Source organism: Calidris pugnax, unplaced genomic scaffold, assembly GCF_001431845.1.
Source record: "Calidris pugnax isolate Ruff unplaced genomic scaffold, ASM143184v1 scaffold128, whole genome shotgun sequence".
NCBI lineage: Eukaryota > Metazoa > Chordata > Aves > Charadriiformes > Scolopacidae > Calidris > Calidris pugnax.
The window spans coordinates 735,593-756,395 of NW_015090851.1; the positions used below are offsets into that span (position 1 = coordinate 735,593).

A 20,803-nucleotide genomic window follows, 5' to 3' on the forward strand; every position below is an offset into this window, starting at 1 on the left:
TTCTTTATTAGTGGTTGAATCTTTAGCTGTGTTGGTTGTTCTGCATTTTATAGAATACCCATTTAGAGTGCACTGTTTGTTTATAGCACTATATTTATACCTACTTTTTCTAAACTGGCATAACAGCATTAACTACGTACTGAGACTTCTGAAAAACATGGCAGTCTCTGTAGACTCAAATTTTGTGTTCTGTTCCCATATGCAGACATCTGCTGCAAAACTGATAAAAACCTATTCTTCTCTATAAGATTCTAAATACCATCATCTCATAATCCTCTCTACTACCCTTACTGTAATTTGTCACTGTGCAAAACTGACAGAATGAAATTTGTACATCTGAATAAATATGTTCTGTTTCTGTGGGATAACACTTGTGCGCTGACTTTTAAGCTCAGTCACAGAGGTTTTGCCTTATGAGTTTGCTGGATTTTAACATTGAAGCTGAGTTTAGTGCATTGTTAGATGCCTTAGAAAATAAAAGTCCTTCTGCTACTGTCTAATGTCATTAGGCATTTGTATCTTGAAAAAGCATGTAGGATTTTGAATCATTCGGGACTCGTTATTGCAGAAGGCTTTAAAATCCACCGTAGAAGTAAAGTGTATATCCCAATGGCTGTTGTTCAGCATGTCATTATGAAAGTAGAAGCAGCTATAAATACTGAACTTATAGCACAAATTTCAAAATGTTATACAGTGAGGTTCATAAAATGGAACACCTACAGGGCCTATGAGACTTGAAACAGGCATTTTTTTGAGGAAGAGATGTCAGAAGCATATCTTTGTTTAACCCAATAATTTTCTGGATTTCTGTGTATGTATATAGAGAGAGATAATGAGAGACATACAAAATAGGAATTTGTTTTTTAAGTCTCACTTTTCTGCACAATTCAAGAAAGAAGCCACTTAGGGTTTGTTTTTGTGGGGAATTGTGTGTCTCACAAATTCTACAGTCAACTTCCATACCTCTTATGCTTCAGTAGGATCTGGAAGTATTCAGCAACTTCTGGTAACATTTTATATTCATGTCACCTATTTGCAAAATAAATAGAAACAGGTTATCTTTGTTTGAGGAAAAACATTGCCACAAACACCCTTAGATGACTGCTCTCTGTTGTCAAGAAACATAAAGGAAAATTTGGAAGTGTGTGAATGGAGACAACAGGCATATCTGCTAGGCAAGCTCCTGGTCATTCCTCTTGATACGAACAAAATATGATGGAATTATGAAATACAGTAGTTACTTCAAGAAATTTCTATCAAATGGTTCTGTTTTTCAGCCTCTGATGAAGAAGAATGTTCTTGTTTGTTTGCTTGTTTTTAAATAATGATCAAGGTAGCATCACGTATGGTCTGTTTCTGTGGTTTTTAGTTGATTTAACAATACAAGATATTAGTAAAACCATAAAGAATGTTTCCTTAATATGGAGTATAAAGACAAAAGATAGAATAATACTAGTCTTTCAGTTCGTCGTTTATATTTCAGTCACTTTGGATCAGCCTAATCTTTAACTCCTACTAAACAAATATGCATTTTAAATAAATAAACCAAAATACATATTCAATATGTCAGGAAGAAACTGTCATCAGGTATTCAACTCAAGAACCCCTGTTCCTGTTCTTATAGACTTTTTCTTGCCCAAATAGTAAACAAACTCATGCAAAAAAAGAATAGGTGCAAAATATTGTAAATTATGGAAAACCATCTGAAAGTTAACTTCTGTTATTTTCTAGATCCATCTGCTTAGTAATCTTTCCAAGAGTAAAAAAATCACACCATAAATTACAAGGAAGGGGGATAATGGATAGAATAGAAGAGGGAATGAAATAAGATGAAGTAAATTAAATGCGAATCAAAAGGGGATTTCTCAGACTGTCTTACACAGATTTCATTCCTTCTGGGAAAAAAAATATGCTGTGCTATTGCATGGAAGGCTGGCTACAGGGAGCGGTGAATTACCAATATGCACAAGCCTGGAAGAAGAGTGTTGCCAGGCCACGGGCTGATGTTGCCACCGATTATGATTTTCAACAAACTTTATCAAATTTAGGGCTGCAGCTGACTTCCCCTTCCAATGTGCCTTATGGTCCCAGATACATGAAGTACTCATGATATAATGTTGGGTCATAGGTTAGTTGCAGCCTGACACTTATTCAAGATTTCAGTCTGCCTCTTTCGAGGTTCCTACTTCCCCAAGATTTTGCATTATCTACAAACATCTATCAGCCTCAAAATTAACGTTGCAGTTGCCTTGCAGTAAGCATGCAGTTGTTTTCAATTCTTCTTACAAATGAAGAGAAAAATCCTTAGGCAGTTCATCTACTCTATTAACTTAATCTCCAAGAATGAATTTAACTGAATATGCATTTTTTAGTTTTGCTCTCACTATGAAAAAAAAAAAAGGCTGAATTTTCAATAAAATCAGAGTTTTGTGTAAATACTGAAACATCTGTGGTAGAGATGGGTGTAAACATTTGCTTTGGCTAAGCTTACATCACATTTAGGCGGTGAGTTTTCAGAAAATATTCACGCTACAAGTTTTATAAGGCACAAAAATTCATGGAAGACGAATTTCATCCTGTGTGAAAAATGACTATGGTTAGATTATCTTTCTGTCCCCCCATTTGTTGTTACTTGCAATTGAAAGAGAGTCTCTTATCAGTTACCGATTTGTGGGAGCACTATCAATGTAGCATTTTTGCAGTTCTACTGCTGGCAATTTTGAGTGGGGACCACAGAATGTGGCTAGAAAGTGTGAATAGCTTGAGATTACCCTTGTTTTCTTGCTTAGAATTTGAGTTTATGGTTTATATTGTATTGAAAAGGCATAATCAGCCCACCATTCAGGAATGAATTTGGATTTTTACTGAGACCAAGTTATTTTCTCCTCATTCTTCCACTTCCTCTGTTCATATGCTACAGTGTTAGTACCGCATGCATGTCTTCTGTGCAGTGTTGGGAACGTAGCCAGTGGCAGCATCGTGCTATTGTGTGGCAGGTAGGGATTAATGAGGATCTAAAAATCTCTCTTCATAGCTTTGATGGGGATTACTCATCAGAGAGGTTCAGATTTTTTTAATGCAGTGTTTCTGCCTCTGCTGGCTTTATATTTGGACATCCAGTATCCTAGCTGGTTTTGTTTTACCAGAAAATCTGTGCTCTCAGCTGTGCTGTCCCTGGAAGTCTGGCATGCGGGCAGCCCACGCTGCTTGAGATTTGATCAGTATAACAATGCTGTCATGTTCCTCTCTGCTAGAATAATTTCTTTAGGAAACAGCTTTACTTAAGTGACCAATAGGAGTTTCCTTCTCTCTTTGTCTCCTACACAGGGAAGAATATTTGCCAAGAAAAAGGGACCTGTTACCTGCCTTGTGAAATAAGTTTTCCTTTTCTTAGCTAGAGGTAGTTTATGGCACCTTCTTGTATGTTATTCAGGACAATCATGTCAAAATAGGAGTTATCTCCTATTCTGGGATTATCCCCCCCAGTTTAATGACGAGTAATACCCACAATATCTATATAACAAATGGAACTGTTTAGAATTTAAAAAAAAGGGTGACAAAACTTAGTCCATAAAAAGCATAATGGAAACTTAGCAGTATTACTTACTAGTGATTTAACAAACAATAGTATCAGTATGATTCTAACAACTATGATAGTATTTTTTAAATATTTTGATTCATTTAAGCAACCAAAACCAAATTTGTGCAAAATATTCAGATGTGTACGCAAACAGCATGAGAAAATTGTGAGTACAGAGATTTTAGCACCATATCTGATAATACTGAATTTTTGGCTAAAAATTTTACTGGCTGACTAAGTACGTTTTGACATATGGCACCCCATTTTGAAACAAACTGTTTTATTTAGGCTGACCTAAATTCTCCTTAAAAGGTCATGTATGGAAACTAGCGATGAGCCAGACATCTGAGGATGCTTTTGTGGTACGTCATGTTTGTACAATTTCAGCCAGAAAAATGCACTTGGCTTCACATTTGTGTGCAGCAAGAGTGACATCTAATACGCCATTAGATCAATATAATTGGTGGGTTTTTCCCTATGGTTATAACAGTGTTACATACAATACTCAGTTGTATCAAAGGTGAAACTCAAAAAAATGAAATCTTTGCCTGTGCTCTACTTACATTAGCAACAGGAAATAATAAACAAGATTTTCAAAATCTTAGTTTGGTTCATAATAAAATCCTCACATACTTTCTCCATGTTGGTAGACATGACTAGACTGAGGTTGGTCCATTTTTCATCACATTGCAGCGAGGATGTAGGGAATGCTCCCTGGCCCCTTCACAAAGATTGCTCAGAATGGTGTCTTTTTACCCAGGCAAGGAGATGACAGTCATTAATCATTGCCAACAAGAACAGACTTCTCAGTTGACAAATACTGAATCTCTAAGGGAAGTAGAAAATTCCTTTCTTAAAAATCCCTCCATCAGTCTTCTCAATCTATCTAGGGAACTCTCGTAAGCATTGTACCATTCCATGCCAGAGCAACTTTTAGATATGCTCTTCTGTGCCAGATAGTCACTTCCATAACTACAAAGTATTACCTTTAAGACTAACTGCATAGTAGGGGTGGACAGGATCTCTACATGACATAAACCACCAGGTATTCTCAGGAAAAGGTGAGGAATACAGCAGGCATGTGCTTGTACTGTGTAAATAACCACAGCTGTGGAGGGGCTGGGGGCAAGTAGAAATTGACCTCAGCCTCTAAGGGATGGTAATGTTGCCATCTTTCATGCATTTTTAAAGTTTAATTTTGTTGTTCTTTTGTTTTATTTCTGAGAGGGTTTCCCTGGTAGATGGTAATGGTGGAAGATGGCAATGTGGTCTTGCTTGAATTATATTTGTGTGGAGACAAGAAGAGGGAAATGGCTGGCAGATGGGCTTCACATCCTGGTGAGGTTAAGGTCTTTTAATGTGTTCATACACACCTAATATTATGGGCCCTTTTTGGTATAAATTCTGCACAGCAACTGTGCAGCAACTGCTCCATCTTTAATTAAGACACAGCAACTTCTCCATCTGTAATTATACAGGTGCGCAGTACTCCAGATTTTTTTGGGAAGGAGAATAGTTGACTATAAATTTTGGAGGAGTTTCATGTCAATCGTTTCTTCTCTGCTGCAAGGGGCACTTTGCTATCTCTGAGGCTAAATGCTCACTAGTGTTCCCTCTGGGAAGTCAGGACCCTAAAACAGGGCTGAACTTCAGTGTAAAACTGAATTGAAAACTAACAGGGTGATTCTTAAATTTTCATCTCACCTTGTGGATGAGAGACTCGATTAAGGTCAGTTTTAGCTTTTAAAACCAGACCATTTCTTTTTACTTATAGGGCGGATTGGTAATTTTCTCATGTTTGCACTGAACTGTTGATGCCATATTATCTATCCAAGAAACATGTATTATGCAGTGTATCAGTGAAAAAGCATATTGCAAAGGCATGTTCTCTATTAGATCACTAGAAATGAACAGAAAGTTGAGTCGGAAGGAAATTTAATAACTGTTTTAGTATTCAATGTTACTATGTTCTGTATTTTTTAAATTAAGATCACTTTTTATAGGATACACCTTTGAACATATAGTAAACTGTACAATAAAATACAGATTTGCAGAAAACAATCTAGATAACTTTCCATCATTTTCTGAGAAACAGGTGAGTAAACATCTGGTTTAGTTGTGGTTTAGTTTTCTGCTTTTTAAATGTCAGAACATTTAATAGCCATAAGGGAATAGTACTGTAAAGCAAATGATATAGGTATCCACTACTAATGAACTATTTTTTTTTTTCTTCTAATGTATGGATTTAGCCTTCCCAAATGAAAGTGGCTCAACAAAACATGTGTCTTTTCCTCCTTTCTCCAGAGTGACTTATTAATGGGTTGTTGAGTGGCAAAAGAACCTGGTGTTCATTCCCACTTCAATATTTAATCAAGTGCTAACAGCACTTACAGTACCTACAAGGCTCAGAACTGCTCACAGGAGCTGTGTCAGTACAAAGTGTTCTTGCCCTCTGAATGAGCCTGGATTACAAAATTAGAGGCATAGGCAAGATTACCGTGCCATCATAACCAGATATCTTTGTATTTCTAATTTACGCAATTCATTTTACTATTATTTTAAGACTAAAAAGTGCTATGTAGGTTTAATTGTGTATGACTGCTCAGATTGTGATGTATTTCCCACTAGGAAAGTTTCTTTCAAGGTATAACTTCTTAGAAGTTCTCTGAAACAACATCTTGAAACATATTTTTTAAAATTGTGGGTGTATATGTCTCTAAATTTTGGAAAACGTACATGAAAAATTAATGACATTTCAGTAAGGAACTTTTGCACAATTCTTTCTGCAAACTTGGTAAATTTATAGTTAGATATTTACATTTATCCTATGTGTTAATTGTAAGTAAACATACTTTGGTACATCCTTTCTGAAAGTGCAGCCAGAGACTTGACTATAGTTACAGATTTGGACTCAGTTTTAAACTGTGCTGTGTGAATGTTGTGTGGTTTTTTTGTTTGTTTTCTGGGTTTTTTTGTTTTGTTTTGTTGTTTGGGGTTTGTTGTTGTTTGGGGTTTTTTGATTTTTTAATTATATGAGGAACCAATGACTGATAAAACCAGAATCCTAAGGGCTGGGCTGTAAAGGATAGTTTCAGTCACGGTCAGGAGCATTGGAGCAGTCTTTGTGATCTTGTAGCTAATATTTTAATGTATTTAGCATTTCCATTGCATTTCACCTGTCTGCACTGTACAATTTTCAGAAAAATGAAAGAAATTACTTTATGTAAACATGCCATTGGGTAATCTGTTACATTTTTTCCTACAACTGCTGCAGTCTGCTTGTATGATTTTGTGACAGTACTGGCACAAGCTGTTAATAAATTAGGCCCATAGCCTCTTGATGGCAGTGTGTATTTCCTTCTTGAGTTCACAGGCCTTACAGAACATTTATGTCTCATTACAGCCAGTACAGCAGTTTATGCCCTAATAAATCAGAGGAGCTTTGCAGAGATGATCTTGACAGTAATGAATCTTTCTGTTGGCATTTCCACTTCACAGACACAAATAATGAAGCAAAACTGCCCCATCTGGCCACTCAGTAAGAGTCAAATCACAGTGGGAAGCTGTTTTCTCAAGCATGACAAAGGTCATTGTGTGCAGCAGGAGTGAACGATAGCAGGTTGTGCTGTGAGTGACAGTGTAGAATGAAGCCATTTGTGATCTTTTATCATTATAATTACATTTATTAGCTGTGCTGCCACGGTTCTCCCCGCCCTTCTACCAAGTTTGTGTGCTCTTGCATCAAAAGCTACCTTAACTGATTTCTGCAGATTATTTGGAGAGCTGTTAGTTAGTTATTGCACAGAAATTGATTTAATCAGCTCAATCAGCCATTGAAGTGGTATTATTAAGGTCTCTCACAGTAACTTTAAAAAAAAATAATTTCTGGAAATTTACTGCCTTGAAAGAGCAAACACTGGCAAAAGATGCTGTACACTACTTACAGCAAATAGATAAGACAGGTTCACTTTGCTTTCAGAACATATGGCAAAAATACAGGATATGTCACCTCAGGTTGGCCAGTGGGTCCGTCGAGCCTGCTGTCTAGCCTTTGGCACTATGTGAGCAGGTAATCTTTCCACCTGTTCTAAAATCGTCTGTTCTTACGTCTGACTTTGTTGTTACACTATTCACTTGTTAATGAAGTCCTGGCAGAACAGAACCTGGATACACAGCAAGTATCCTTGAAGATTTTTCCAGGGCCCTTTGCAGAGCACCTTCCACATTCTCGACCTCCTCAGCTCTCCGTTCAATAGTACCACAACATCTCTATTTTAAAGCCTATTTCTTCTCTTCTGATTTTTTCCTGCTTGATACCACTGTTGCGTCTGGTATCTTCCTTTTGTAAGGTACTTTCTCCTGGCTTAGTTTGGGATTTCTACAATGCATCAAACAATAGAATTGAGAAAAGGTTTTCTTCTGTTGGGGAGGAGTTGAGGGCTGCCCTCTTCCTTCCTTGTCCTGCAAAAATGATATGGTAAGAAAAGGTTGCTACAGCATAAAAACCTGGCTGGCTAACACTCCTAACAGCGCCACCAAGTGACATCAAGTAGGTGTCACCCAAATCTCCCTCATGCGTCATTGCTCTTTGCGTATTGTTTTTGCACACAGCATATTTCAAATGTCTCTAGGTGCCTACTTCACTATTCTGCCCTGACTATTTTTTTCTAATTCTGAAATGCTATCGTTTCTGTAGGCATAACTCAACAGGAAATTGAAAGGCTTTAAGAGGAGAAAGCAAGAAAGTTTATGTTAATTTAAATGTGACCAGCTTTGTACTAACTTTCCCTTCACCTACAGTACAAGTTTGTACAAGTGCATTTTCCAGGCAATATATTTAGGGATCACTAGTCCATCTCAGGAACGCAGGTATTCATTCCATGTCAACAACATGACACAACAGGTTTTTTTAGGTGGAAAGTCTAAAAACTAGTTTCCAGTTGAAATTCTACAAGGGTTGTGTTGCAAAGTGAGAATGCAATTGCCTGGGTACAAATCTATCCAGAATATGGACACAGTAACATGCTTGTGGGAAGTACCAATTGTTCTGTGATAGCCACAGGTAAGTGGGGACTCAGTTTTATTTTTCTAACCTTTATAATTTTACATAATTATATTATTATTAACAACTAGAAGGCTCTATACTAATGGTATCAAATTTTTATTCATAAATTATATTTTTTACCCTTAGAAAAGTTATTTGTATCTTTTATTATTTCTGGTATTCCCTTTTTATTTTTTTTCCCCAAATGCAAGCATGGGAAAGTATATAATGAAAGCTATATTTGATCCTAAAATAGGAATGCAGGTCTAGAAGAAGCAGCTTGGCTCAAATGCTGCTCAGATTAAAAAATTCTTGTGGGTTTACTGGACTGAGTTCCCTGCTGGAGCCACTAAAGGAAGTGAAAGGGACAAAGAGTGAGTTGGTCAATAAAGGCAAGGATAGCTCTAGGGAAGGAAAGGAGCCAGAAAGAGCAGTTTTGAGTAAGATAAAGTGTGGGAATGGTGAGAAGGAGCAGTCAGTGAGGGTCTGGCTGCGAAAAGGTGGTCAGAAGACTTGACAAGAGCAGGTACTTTGATACTCCCTCCAGATACATTTGCAGTCTGTGTAATCCTGTGGCAAACGCTGAGTTTTCTGTGAAATACCAGAATGCTTTGAAATGCTTGTGTGTTACAGGAAGAGAGCAAGAGAGAGAGGAGGCAGCTTTATTCTAGAGTCTTAGCACAGGACTGTTAGGTGAAAGTGTCTAAATGATCCTCGGAAACAGTGTGTTGTGCTGCAGAGGAAAGCAGCAGTTTCCTGCTGGTCCTGACTAATCTGATGTGAGGAAAATCTGATCCTTGGTTAAGAGTAAAACTTACTAGCCAGATCTTCCAGTGGGTTTTTCTGTCCTGTCAGGAGTACTGCTGTACTCCATTCCAGTCTCTCACTGATAGGCATGGGCTGCCCCTAAACCTTGAGAGAAAAGTGATAAGAGTAGGAGTCATCCTTTCTTTTCCAGTAAGTGACCGGCAGGAGCCCTGGATGTGACATTGTCATTTTTTCCTATTGAAAGAAATGCTTATATCTTGTTTTCCATTTGGCAAATGTTCAGATATCTCTCCCTTTTTAAAACTAAATTATCAGTCATCAGGCTGTTAATTGTATTGTTAATAGGTCACAGTTTTATACCTTAACAAAACTGATGAAGAAGATGTAATGGTGTTGAGGCAATAATGCACATGTGAATTTTACTGAATGAGGAAGTAAAATATAATAATTAAAGTGTAGGCTGGAACAAGGAGGTTCATTATTTCTATGAGTGCTTTTGCTGTGAATATCTCTCAGCTTAGTCGTCACTTATCAATAGTCTAGTCAGCAACAAAATCATAGGCCAGCTCAGCAGTAGTTGAACCAGACAGGCTGAGGAAACTAAATTCCACCAAAACGCCATATTACTTAGAGGATTATTTTACGTGGAAAGATGAGAAACAACTAAAAAAAAATTAAATTAAAAAAATCAAGTCCAATGCAGTACCAAAAGATATGAGAGACTGGGAAGACTTTCAAATTGGTCAGTGTAGAAACCTTATAACAAAATAATTTAAAGCACAAGACTGTAAAATTTAGCTGTAAAATGCTGCTGGAGATTACTTACGTAGTACTACAAGCCTCTTGCTGATCGTTCTTCTTTAATAAATGCTATTCCAGTGGACTATTCTGATGAAGACAGAATTAAACGATTGAACCGAAAATATAACCCAGGAAATGTTAATGCTGAAGAATATTAATAATTAAGTTGAAGGAAGAAGTACCTTTCAATGAGATTGAAGTGCAGATGGATGACATTTATGAAAAATAACATCTAAGAATGAGGAGATTAGGTGTATATTTGCAGTTCAGAGAGCAACTGATAAATTTCATTATAGAAGAAAATGAAACTTCAAAATAAAAATTGAGAGTAAACGTAGATGTGAATGAACCTGGAGAGTGGAAGTGTTATGTACAGCAAGTGCTGTACTTTTGTTACACGTCATAAAACTCATGATCTAGATGGTGAAATAAGTATTCTGTTTTGTAAAAGATGAGCTAGTGTTCCAAGCAAATTACAGAGGTGGCATAGTTAATGTCATAAGCTGAATAAGGTGCTACACCAGTAATAGTCTTAGAGATCTTGCTGCATACCACCTTTGGTTGCAAAATTTTCTTTGCCTTCGTCATCTCTGTCCTGCACTCAGTTCACTGATTGCTCTCTCATCCTCGTCTGCCCTGCATTGAACTCCGAGATGCTTAAAATTCTACTCTTCTTGCTGCTTTTTGTTGGACTCTTGTTTCTACCTAGCACAACTGCACTCTGATTCCTAATCTCATGCAGTTTCTCCTGTCTTCCTTGCTGTTTTTTCCTGTCTGTATTTGGTAAGTCCTTTCTGATTTAGTTCATCACCAAAATTCTCTCTTTCTGTTTTGCCTTAAAAAAAATATATCTGCTTTTTCAAAGATCTCAAACAATCATATTTGTATTCAAATTTATTCCAGTTTATCCCAAAGCAAAGTAATTTTTTGCAGGACAAGAGGAAAAGTAAGTGCTGAATTTGTGCTTTTGGAGCAGCACAAAATATTTCCCAATTTATATAAGCAGTGAAGGCTTCAGGCAACCCTCTTCCTCTTGAAGAACAAGAAGCAAATGTACAAATCATAGGCTATTTGTATGCTTTTTGTGTTTTAGCCTTTCTTTTTTCTTTTCATACATGAATGCTGACAAGTTGAAAGATTATACCTTTCTACTGCTGTCTGGACAGATATTTATCTGTGGGTTTTGTTTCATCTGTGTTGTGGTGGAAGTCACTACAAATGTTCACTAGCTTTGTGCCAGCATCTGTGAAATACAGAGAAGGAAAATTTACAGGTTTTGTGTCATGGCAACAACTTTTATTGCTGATATACAAGCTACCTTTCATAGTGCACTATCGCTTCATGAATCTGCTTTTTCTTACATTCAGATGTTTTTATAAGTTGAGTGATAAGACGCTGGACTTTGTGAACCGTATAGAATTGGTGGTGCTTATTTCATCTGCTGTGAAATAAGCAGGTTATGAAGTTTCTGTGTAAATTCTTAGTTTTTTCAGTTATGAAGCTGAAAGGAAGGATCAAAGAAAGTAAGTAAAATTAGTATTGTGTCAGTTCCTTTGGCTTTTCTGGCTTTCACCAAATTATTGTAATTTGTTGACTGAAATTCTGAGTGACAAATTAGTTTCTTTTGTTCTGAAAAATTATGTGATGGTGCCTTAGCAAAAGAGCATATCGTTAATTAGAGGTCTTACATCTTAGTGTCCCAAAAAGTATTTTAAATAAAAATGTTCTCATTTTTCCTTTTCCACATCACATATTGTGTCTTACAGTCAGCATAGTTAAACTCAGGTCTCTTTCTCCTAGAAGTCACTGTTCTTGGATCAGAGGTGAACGTATTTTGCTTTTGCTGGTGTGATGTAGCAAGAATAAATTTCAGCTCTGCAGGTTTTGCGGTTTTAAGTCTGCACTTTCTATGCTTAGAAGTTTTGCCAACATGCCTGTGTCTCTCACGTATTAATGAAGAAATATCTCTTTAGGTACCATTTCGTTAGCAGCGTAAACGAATCTAAGACTATGGCATCGCTATGTGGTATCACCTGCAGTCACATTCACTTTAAACTGGTCAGTACCATTGTGTAGTCGTATCATCTCCATTTTCCTGTCAGTAGTGTTTTGTGTGCCTACTACAGTAAAAAAACCTACCTAAAAAAATACATGTACTGAGACCAATCAGATGAAATATGTCGTAAAAGGCGGTGAATGAAACCACACAATTGATGGCAAGAGCGTAAGAGCAGAGCACCATGGTTTAAAGTTGTATCATCGTACTTAGATTATTTTTAGTTTCTTGAATAAAGTACATGTGTGAGGAAATATACAGCTTGGCAACATTGAAACAAGAAGATTAAAGGCATGCCATTTTATGGTGCTATTAGTTGGGTGAAGATTATTCTAGTGGAAGTGAGACTGATTCTCACTCGATTTTGCTCTCACTTGACCTAAGTCACATTCCTTTGCAGTCACGTTTGGGACTTAAGATGTTTTATGCTGTAAGACCTGAAAGTAAAAATAGCATCCTTACTTTTTTTTATACTGAGAGATGTATTTTCAGCTACCTTAAAAGACCTGTTTGGGAATTGCCTAATGAAGTAATTAAGAAATGGTAAAGTAGAATTAGTCTAAACTGATACTGTTTGCAGGAATATATGAAAGTGACATGTGGGAGAGACACTCACTTAATTTAGATTATTTACTATTCTTGTGACTGGTTTTTTATCCTGACTGTTTTAAACTGAATGTCTCTGATTTAAATCAGCTATAGTACAGACTAGACACTACACAAATATAGTGTTTACTAAAATCTTCCCTGCTACAGCTGTTTTGGCTTTATACAATTAATAATTCATTTTTTACAACAGAAAAAGAGAAGGAACATGGGGAAGTGTGTGTCTGGATATACTTTAATGATATGATGTATGCCTAGAAAGTGGGAGACCAAGATGTCGGCTCTCCAAGAAATATTTACATCGTTTATAGAAAGTGAAAGAACAGTACCAGTAGCAGTGTATCCTTCTCAGGTTACAGTTAGTGCACTTTGCAGGTGAATAGCTGCATTTTTCTGGTCTAAATCAAGTGGAGTAGAAGTGTGAAACTATAGAATGCAGTAGAACATTAAAGCTTTATTTGTCTCCCATTTGTGTTCCAGTCATAAATGTTTTAATCATGGATTGTGCACTTGCACTTCATGTATCTTGATTAACTACTGTTTACCCTTACCCTGTAAGAACTAATTTAACTTAATAAGCTCCTTAAAAGTAGTGCAGAGATTGCAGAGCCATAACAAAATGTATTTTAAAACTTAAAATGAAAATGTGATTCTTTTATACTAACCCAGTAGAGTTCCACATCTCTGACTGTTTCTACCCTCTGAAGTCTTTGTCTAAGGGTAGGCTTCCAGATAATTTCCTTACCAGCTTTTCATTTCTGATTTTCCTCCTGTTAACAACACATATAATTGGTCATGATTTTAGCATATTTGGGTTCCGGGGCCCATCCCCTCTTCCTAGACTGAGATGCAGAACATTCTGGTTTAAGATGTGAATTTAGTCTGGGTTGAAGGTAGCCAACTTCCTAGGTAAGTTAGATACTAAATCATCCCCAGATACAGTGACTTTACAAAATCCTCCTGGCAGACAAGCAAGCTTTTCCACAGTTGACTAGGAGTCATCTTTATTCCTTAGAAGAGAATCCTTAGAAGAGGTGTATCCCTGGACCTGCCCAGGTGAGTTCAGAAACAACTGTCAGTGTGCAAGTATGATGCTCTCAGACATTCGGCTGAGGAGGCACTCAAACCTGATTTTTCTGGGCTGTATCTATATGGTAATATGCCTCAAAAGATATGCTGAGCATTAGTAGTAAGTGCTGCTTTCACAAGCCAAATTGTTTCTTAGTTCAAAGATAACATTTCCATTTAAATTAGTAGGATTTATATAAATGACCTTCTGAAAGAGGTTTATCCTGCACTAATCTCTGTTATGAAATGTTAGTCCTAATATTTTAGTTGTTTCAAATATGCATTGGTTTAAGTGCGTCTTTATTAGAGGTATTTATTCCAAATTAGAAAGTGGATGTCTAACAAAAGTCTCACTCTAAGAATGTTTGGAAATGTATGCAAAGACTTTGACAACAGCAGTGCATTTTTGTATACCCTATTTAAAGTGCCTGCTGGCAGGAAAACCATTCCAGTTATCTTCAGGAAATCAGGATGTCAGTATTCACTTAGCAATAAATACCCTTTCAAAAGTGCAATTAAAATGTGCATCAGCATAACACAAGTTCTAAATGCGGTTTGAGAGCATCAGGTTAATCATGCTAGATCATGGAGAAATTTCTGTGTCCAGAGCTGCATGTTGTCAGGACCTCTTTTTAATATATATGCAATGTCCTTTACATCACAGTATACTTAAGAAATCTCAAAAAAACCCCAGTAGCTTCAATCAATTGTACTTTCTGGCTGGCAGGAGAATTAGTAGCAGGTAAGGCAGTATTTGCAATAATCTAAGATGAAAGGATGATTCATTTTAAATTTTGGCAACCTAAAAATATTTATCCTTTTCCCTGTTTAGTTCTTGTGGTAACTACATTGTTTATTCTGCTTACTGTTCAATAACTGGCATTTGTTTGCAAAAAAGCTAAACTTGTTTGCCTCTACTTCTTCTAGGATAAAACAAATACAAAATATCTTTCACTGTTTCTTAATACATGCTCATTGATGAAAGCATTCAGAATCAGCTGTGTATGGTTTTGGCAGCCTCTTAATGCATAAATGTTCCATTAAATTTATAAACTGAATTCTGGGCCTTGGAAATACTGTCCAGGTCATTAGGCATTAGTATATGATGCTGCTACTACATATTTGTCTGAAGTGTGATTTAGATTTTTTTATCTCTTTTTACTGCATGACTTTTTTTGGATTTCTTTTATATATTTTTTCAAGTTGGAGAGATGTTTTATGACTTTTTAATTTTATCTGAGACAAATCTTTAAAAAATGCTGAAAACATCTTTAAATACATGGAAGATTACATAAATCCCTTGGTAATATAATTCATTAAGAAGTCAGTATGGTATTACAGGTAGGAGTCTTTTGCTTGCTTTATTGCCAGACTGGAGACAGAAAAGGCTCCAAAATGGGGCAAAAAAGCGATGAAAGATTGTACTTCTATTGCAAAGACAATGTGTCTTTATCCCTTATACCTTCTTTGAAGTACTGATGATGGAATTGTGAGAATGGGGACAGAATTCAACTGAATTACAATGTGCTTTGATTTAGTTCTTCAAGATAAAAAAAAGGGGACCGTGACTGGCAGCCGAAACAATGTGAAGATGCTGGTGGATGTGGGCAGCAGATAGAAGCCAGTTTCCAGATTGGGAAGCCACACTCCAAGCTCTAGTTCAGAGCTTCCTAGTATTGAAAACTGTTTTTCACATGATGAGATATCACAAAACTAATGGCTACAAAAGTCACCTTTACCTGTGATCAAGATAATTTTACATCATCAGGTCCACTCACTGTTTGTAGGTGGTTTATGTGTTAAACTTGCTAGCTGTACTCTGCGTGGCCTGCTATTTTAGGCTTTGATCCTACAGCCCTACTTTACTGAATTTGTGAAAGCATCCAAGTCCTTTATTTCCAGTTTCTGAATAGCCACATATTCTCTGAGCTGTCATTTGAATATGACTTCATGTGGGTTGAAGGGTTTCTTGGATAAGTTACCTGATCAGTAGAGCAATTCTACAAAAACACCTGGAATAAGAAGGAAGATGATAGGTATTTTGTACCGTAGAATTCAGCTAGAAAAGCTCCCTTGGCAATTATTGTTATAGAGAAATAGGAGGTTAGAAACATATTCCTGAAAGAAAGCTTTCTGCAGAATCAGTGCTCATAATCTCTAGCTCAAAGCCTTTATTCAAATAACATTAATAGAAGTTAATACACTAAGGCAGTTGCACTGCTTGCATATCAGAGGGCTTACTGCTGCATCTCATTAGAGCAGCTTTTTAAAGTTTTAATCTATTAATAAATTACTTTGCATGCACATTAAGATATTAATGTTAATATTTTCTTTGATTTTTCTATTGGGTAACCCTCACAAAACTTTTTTTGTTTTTTTTTTTAAAGGATTGGAGGAGATTACTATGTCTGCTTCCCACCATTATTTAATTAAAGCATTGGTTTAACTTGAATAGAAGTACAATTATTCTTGTGTTACCTATATGTGCATACTTTAAAATGAGCTTTTGACCATCTGTTCTCTTGCGTGATTTTTTCAGAGCCAACATTTTTGTTCCAGACTTTTTTTTTTTAGATCAGTTTAGTTTGCTTTTTGTTTTGTCATCGTTTAACCCTGATGGGTGACCAGGACCACGCAGCCATTCACTCGCTCCCCCTGCTTCCCAGTGGGACAGGGGAGGAGAATTAGAAAAAAAAGAAACCTTGTGGGTTGAGATAAAGACAGTTTAATAGAACAGTCATGGGAGACAAGATAATAATGATAAAAGAATATACAAAATGAGTGATGCAATACGATTGTTCAGCACCCGATGATCGATTGCCCAGGCTGTCCTGAGCAGTGGTGGTAGATGCCTGTCCCCCAGCCAACCCCCATTTGTATACTCAGCACCGTGCCTATGGTATGGAATATTCCTTGGGCCAGTTTGTCCTGTTTATGCTCCCTCTCAGCTTCTATGGGAAGCTGAAAAAGTCCTCAACCTTAATATAAGTGTTTCTTAGCAGCAACTAAAACAATATGTGTTATCAGCATTATTCTTATACAAAATCCAAACCACAGCAGCTACTAGGAAGAAGAGAGAAGATAATAATGATAAAAGAATATACAAAATGAGTGATGCAATACGATTGTTCAGCACCCGATGATCGATTGCCCAGGCTGTCCTGAGCAGTGGTGGTAGATGCCTGTCCCCCAGCCAACCCCCATTTGTATACTCAGCACCGTGCCTATGGTATGGAATATTCCTTGGGCCAGTTTGTCCTGTTTATGCTCCCTCTCAGCTTCTATGGGAAGCTGAAAAAGTCCTCAACCTTAATATAAGTGTTTCTTAGCAGCAACTAAAACAATATGTGTTATCAGCATTATTCTTATACAAAATCCAAACCACAGCAGCTACTAGGAAGAAAATTAACTCTATTGCAGCTGAAACCAGGACACGTTTATAGACCTTCATGATCATCATGAGCGATGTGTGCTAAAGTGAAGAACTAAGCTGAGCAATAAATAAGGCAGTATGTGCATAAAAAGATCACGCTAGTGTATAAACTTCACTAGCCTTTCCTTTTTGTGACCTTTAAATGAGCGATGTTTCCCTTGGGACAGAATCGCATAGGGAAGGAGTCAAGGCAGGTCATCTCAAGAATGTAAAAATAACTGTGATAACAGATGTACAAGTTCTGTTATTTCTCCTCCCATGTCAGAATATGTTGGAAGCATCATTGGATTACTTCACAGGAAACAAAGGGGGAGACTTGCCGTCTCCTTTTCTTGTTAGCTCAGGTGAGCATTTGTAAAGTCATTGCACTTTGTAGAAACCAAGCCTCTTAAAGCATTCTGTTGATACTTCTCTTTTTCTGTGGTACCCTCTCATATTATACAAGTTTGGGGAAAGTTGTATGCACAAAAAGTCTTGCACTTTAGTCAGTTTTTGTTATAAATCAGTGATTTGGCTCCAATTTCGTTTGGATTATATCCTTTTGAGACACAGATATTTAATTCAACACTGGAACTAGCTGCAGTCATAAAACAAAACAGAATAGGAAACAGTGCCAGGGGTTTCAAATATAGTACACTGGCTGTGAAATAATACACATGAATACAGCATCATAGTTATATTAGATATCTTCACTTCAGAGCATTATCTTTTATCTTCCATCTGTAGGGCTTATGAAGAATTGCCTAAATAGGGAAGTCTTCAAACTTTTTCCATTTTCCTCAATTTTTGGAATGGAGGATGTGTACAGAAGTAGTAACAGACTCATAGATGTCAGCATGCTGAAGTGCCACTGTGCAGGGTGAGAATCTTGAATAAGGCTGTTGAACATACTTCTGTAAGAGCAGTGCTATGCAATACATGTCTGGAAGTCTAGGAAATTGGATGACAGGTTGATAGTTCTCAGTCTTATCTTCCATTTTGAACTGATTTCTATTGTGCTTGGCAAGTGCTTTGCTTTTGAATACAGAGCACAGGCTTAACCATAAAGTGTGTTCCCAATGTGTCAGGAAGGGTTTTACAGGAAAGTGAATAATAGAGTTGTTGTGTATTTTTTTGTTGAGTACATGAAGCTGCATTCCAAGCTGTAGAATAATACTTTGTGACATCATTGTAATATAATGGAGAAGTCAACAGCTGCATCTTACTGCTCTAAGTTTTGATCAGATTTTTAACGTGGTTCAGGCATCTCAGTGTCCATTTAGGTATGAGAAGCCAGAAGTACACCAAATAAGGCTACGACACAGTGTTGACTTACCCCTATTCTTTTTCCTAATTAAGCTCAATTCCTTCTGGTGCATCAGAGAAGAGTGATAGTGATAGAAGTACTCTTCACTGACCTGACAGAACTGTGGGCTAACCTGCCTGGGCTAATTAGCCTGTGGGCAGCCTTTCCCAGCAGTACTATGCAAAGCAGTTATGCTGGTACAGAGAATACAGTCTTTAGGAATTATGAATGCTTAACATGTTCACAGTTCTGTACAGTGACTAATTAGTCACATTAGTTCTGTACCAGTGACTAATTAAATGTGTACTTATTTGCAATGGCATTTTCAGGACTTTTACGCAGTGGATGTTGCGTTTGAGAGTCACAGTGTCACCCACGTGTACCCCGAGGTACCTTTAAAAAGCCATTCTTAAGTCAGAGCCGGAAATCTTAGCACTCCTGCATCTTTCTCTTGTAAGTCGAATGAAAAAAATCTATCTCTTCATACTGCAGGATTAAGATGCTGATGTATTTTTAACTGCAAATGCTTTGTGTTTCTGCAACTTTAGGATTTCTGCATACTTTAGAATTTTTTAGAACATAATGTATTAATTGATAGCAGTGCATTTCTGTTCCTTTTGCAAAAGCATCATACTATGGAGAAAAATGCAGTGCCTCATCACATGCTGTTTTAATAATATACATGTTTGAAAATTCAAAGTTTCTTTGACTTGTGCTCTGGCTTGGGGTTTATCTCAATCTACTGTGTAGGAAGCTAGGTATTAAAATGAATAACAAATATATGCATGCCATTAAACATGCTAGAAATTGACTGGAGTGGCTATACAAAAGTTGAAAGAGAAGTGTTGAAATGGGAAAGGGGAGAGTAGAATCCTTAAAAGGGAATAAAAGAGTCATCATGGCTATAAGGGAAGAAGGATTGAACATAGTCATCACTTTGTTGACAATGAGAGATCCAGGAAGGAATTCCACTCAAGCTGTCACATCTGTACAGTATTAACAGGAGAAAAAGCAAGAAACCTAGAGGAAGGTGCATTAAGAAAGGGGCTTTTTTTTTTACTTAGACACATGTGTTTCTCTGAAAATCAGTGCACTGTATCCCCCTGGGTTGAGCTCCGTGGACTGCCACTGCACTGAGTCCAGGAGTGCAAAAGAAAAGGAGTGCTAGAAAATAACTTTTTTTTGTCACTTTCCAAGTGGAACAAAGTATGAGCAGAAAAAATAGAAGGAGGCCATGTAAAGTTCTGAGAGTTTGGTGAGAGAGCTGTGACAGAGTACAGCTCCTTTTCATACACCTTAACAAGCATGAGGTTTTGTAACAGTAATATTATCAGTGCCAGCAGCTTAAAATAGCTCCCTTCTGTCTATTCTCCAGTTTACTATGGCCAGACTTCATTTAGTCCTGATAGATGCTGATGGCTTGCTTTTCTGTTTTTTCCATCTGTAAGCCAGAGAGTTATTTAAAGAAAATAGCGTTAGCTGACCAGTACTAAGTTACTATTTGTAGGAATTTGTTAGAAATTGCTGGTTAGTAATTGTTAGTATTTGTTAATAATTAGTTGCTATTTTTAAAGAATTCTGAGGAGGCAAAGGATTGATAATGTGTAAAAGACTTATTCCATAGAGCAGCACAAATTTACAGTTGTTCTAGGATACTCTAGTTTGCATGTTTACCTTGGTCACACAGTCAGCTGGGGTGTCAGCATGTCAGAATTGAAAGATTTTCTTACAGCTCTTTTTCTCTTTTTGGCAATAGCAGAGGAATCTGGCCTTAGTTGATGTTGGAAAGATACAGGCAACCATCAATTGCAAAAATTTTGGTTCTGTGTATATATATACGCACATACCCAGTCTACAGTATTCCTTTATGGCACTCTGATTTGAGTCTAGAGGCGTGTTTTAGCCACAGTAAGGATTAATTCTACCTTTGTGCAACCATACCTAAACACCATTTTTGGTTCTGTGTATATACATATATATATATATATCTGCACATACCCAGTCTACAGTATTCCTTTATGGCACTCTGATTTGAGTCTAGAGGCGTGTTTTAGCCACAGTAAGGATTAATTCTACCTTTGTGCAACCATACCTAAACACCATTGTTTGTGTGTCGGCATCTGCTGAAGACCTGACTATGTGCCTTATCATATGCTACTAAT

General features: G+C 37.0%; 1 protein-coding gene across 5 annotated transcripts in view; it reads left to right on the forward strand.

Moving 5' to 3' along the window:
* Window positions 1-20,803, forward strand: part of CACNA2D3 (calcium channel, voltage-dependent, alpha 2/delta subunit 3) — a 476,829-nt gene that overhangs the window by 265,740 nt on the left and 190,286 nt on the right. The gene's annotated exons all lie outside the window — the stretch shown is intronic.